Source organism: Paroedura picta, chromosome 12, assembly GCF_049243985.1.
Source record: "Paroedura picta isolate Pp20150507F chromosome 12, Ppicta_v3.0, whole genome shotgun sequence".
NCBI lineage: Eukaryota > Metazoa > Chordata > Lepidosauria > Squamata > Gekkonidae > Paroedura > Paroedura picta.
The window spans coordinates 5,762,501-5,766,148 of record NC_135380.1 but is presented as its reverse complement, the minus strand read 5'-3'; positions in this window follow the sequence as shown (position 1 = coordinate 5,766,148).

Sequence of the window (3,648 nt, the reverse complement as noted above, 5' to 3'; positions counted from 1 at the left end):
CAATCAGCAGGACTCAAGCAGCAAGAAGATGGTGATGGGACTCAAGGCTGATGGAGGGCGTAGCCTTCTCCCGACAGGAAAGCCAATGTTAGCTGGAGCCTCCTTGACACTTAGGCATCCTTCAGGTAGGACAGGTTCACCTGTAGGAAGCGTCTGTCTCTCCCTGGCCCTTATGAATGTCGCATGGCCACTCCTCCTCCAGTCTGAGGCCGGCCCATCCTCTGCTTCACTAAACAGTAGGTGGAAAAATACCACAGTAATAGACCTACAAGTTCCAGGTCAGATAGCTTCTAATTACACTTTGCTGTTTGATCCTGCCACTGGCTTGGAGGTTTTGTGGATTGGAACTTCCTTCAAGGCTTCATTTTTTAACCTCTGAAAAAATATATGGTTTTTTTTTTTTTGGAAGGGAATTCCACGTGCCTCATCCATTTCCTTTCCAGAAATGTTGAAAGGAAGAAGGAAGAGAGATCTAAAGACATCTTTTCTGTACCACTTGAGAGTTTTACAGAATTCTCTAGGTTGAGGGAAATAGAAATATACTAATATAGGATTCCTCTACATAATGACTGCAGTTGTGAAGCTGAGGAAATGTCTGATATTCTTTTAAACTTTTTAAATGGACGGTGGTCCTTAAAAGCAAGAACGATTTCCAAGAGGGGGGTTGTATTTGGAGAAATGTTTGTCTTAAATCGTCTCCCTTTTTTTGGGGGGGGAGGTGGGGGATGAGATAATCATCAAGGTTTAGAAAGAAGCTTTTTCTTTTTACAAATGGCATTTAGGCAAAGAGGGAAGCGCCAGTCCAAAATGGCATGGACCTTTTATTCATGCTAGGGTAATCCAACGTAAGGACAGATCTAATCACTTTTCAGTGTTTTGAAATAATATGAAATATGAAATTACATTCAATCCCGGTCATTTCCAGTCAAAAGGATCTGGTAGGAGCTCATGGGAAAGACTTTGGCTTGAGACCTTGGGCTGCCATTCTGAGGACTGATTTTGATGGACACCAGTGATCTGATTCAGTATAAGCCCCGTTCTGGGGCTTAGGACAGGTGGTGAAAAAATCATATCAAGTTGCAGCCAATTTAAAGCAATCCTGTAGGGTTTTCAGAAGTGTTATCACTTCTAGTTCAATTGCGACTCTCCTCAGAAATCTCCCAGGGATTTTAGAAAGAAGCTGGCAACCATAAACTGATATTGAAACAGGCATTGCTGTCCATGATGGAAGTAAGGGCATTTCCGCACATCATTAAAATTAGTGTTACACCAGCTGTCATCTATCTGTAGTCTACTGCAGGGTTGGCTAAACTGTGGCTCTCCAGATGTCCATACTTGCAGGGGCTCATGGTAATTGTAGTCCATGGGCACCTGGAGAGCCACAGTTTGGCCACCCCTGGTCTATTGGAACATTCCTGTCTACACATTTGCTCACATTCCCAAAGAATTCTGAGAGTGATGGGGCAGGGTTGCTCTTTGAAAAAAGCCATGCTGTTTCGTCTAGCAAGGCTTGTCCTTCTGGATATTGACAACTCTTTTTTATAATAGTTTGCCTTGGAAATAACAATCTGACAGGTTCATAACTCCTTGGACAGGTTCACAACTCCTCATTGGTTCCTTTTTAAGAAAACTGATACCGATATATCCTGCCTTCCAGTCTTCTAGCTAGGAGACTGACTAAATTGCAGATTTAAAAATCCAGCAGTTCACCCTTGAGTTTGTTAAGGGCCTATAATTCTGCAGGATTCCAGATCCCACCTGGAGGCTGGTTTCTCTACTCTTAGATGGCACAGATTCCCTGGAAGAAATAGTTTGGATCTGGATATCTCTCCAACAGCAAAGACCAGCAAAAATTTATTTGCTCTGCAGTTTCCAAGTCTTCCTTCCCTACACCTTGACCTTCCTTGTTACCTGAGCATAACTGCCACTCTCTGCCTTTCCTCTTGAAATCAAAAAAAGGTTTTGATTGTTTCATGCTATTAGCACTTTGATCCTCAAATCCCTTTTATGTTTGCCTTATCAACTTTGCGGCTCTTCCTCCCTTGTTCAACAAGACTCACATTTTTTAAAGAGTTTCCTTATTTTTTTTTTGTTATGGCTTTCCTGCTTCACTGTTTAACTACGTTGAAATCGCTTTGGACATGCCATTTGTGTGTGTGTGTGTGTAAATCTTACAATTTCTATACATTCTGAGTCTCTATGAGAGGCTTTCTCAATTAGGGCTTCATGCAACCCTGGGGTTTCTTGACAGCCCTGGACGGGTTTCCCGAATGGGTGGGAGTTATTTTTTTTATATTTTTTCAAATTTGTTAAACAATTATTTGGGTGGTATGACCGGATACAGTTATGCCAACCTGCTCTTTCCTCCCAAAATGGCCAGTGATGGGCCTGGAGGGGGTGGGAATGGGAAGGTCCTCAGGTGGGTGTGTCCACAGCTCTGCTTCCTACTTCTGGGGTTTCTCAAAGCCTGAAGAACATTTCAGGATTTATCAACAGTAAAAATAAAAAGTTGAGAAAGGCTGATCTATTATGATGGGTTTAAATAGCTTTCATGTGTCCTGAACCAGATGTGCCCTTCCTGACTCTCTTCTTAACTTCCTTTGAACTAATTTCCTCTTTGGCAGTAAAATGTCCCTGCACAAAATTTTATCATTCCATTTCCAAGTATTCCAAGTTGCCAACTCCAGCTTGGGAAATCCCTGCATATTTGGGGGGTTGTTCCTTGGGTTGTCAACACCCAGGTAAGGCCTGGAGATCTCCTCGAATTACAAATGATCTCCAGATGAAAAAGAAGAGTTCCCCTGGAGTGTTCGAGTCTAAGGCATTATACTCTGCTGTGGTCCTTAACCCCAAACTCCACCCACCCCCAGACTCCACCCCCAAGTCTCTAGAGCTGGCAACTTGAGCAGTGCCTGCAGAAGGGCATTCTGGGGAAGGATTACGCTGAAACTCTATGGTATACCATAGAGTCTGTCCTTCAAAGTTGCCGGTTTCACCAGGGGCATTGATCCTAAAAGATCATGGCAATACTAATTTGGAACCAAAAATAAGCATACCACCAAACCCCCCAGTTTATGCTTCTTAGAAACATGGCCGCATTCTCCAATTTGGCCTGTTCAATTCAAAAATCTGGCTCAATTCAAAATAGATTTTGCAATATCCTCTGCAGCTCCTGAGCCCTCCTTAAAACCACAAACTTTCCCAAAGAAGCAGACAGGGGGTGGGCGAGAAGCAGTCGCAGGGGATAGCACATACGCTATCTTGAGTTGCCCCTTAAAACTGGAGTTTCAGTTACCTTGTGAAACTCCTACGGATTTTGCTGAGGGAGAAATCAGGTTAGAGCCACACTATAATTAGCCCAAAGCAAATCAAATGCAAATTAGGTGTGAGTGCTTTTCTTACTTCCTAAATCCCTGATTCATGCTTCCTAGTTCCCAGGGTATGATTCAGCCGTGGCACTGAAATCTTTGCCAAGCTGGTGCAAATGAAACGTGGGCGAATGAATGGCTCAGTATCTTCTTTTCTTTTTTAATAGCTTGGATTAGGACCTCACCAAGGGAACTGATGTGGCCCTTTGATGAGTGACAGAGTTTGGAGGCTTTCAGGACACGTTATCTGCAAAATTAACACCCTTTCCAAACATCAGTG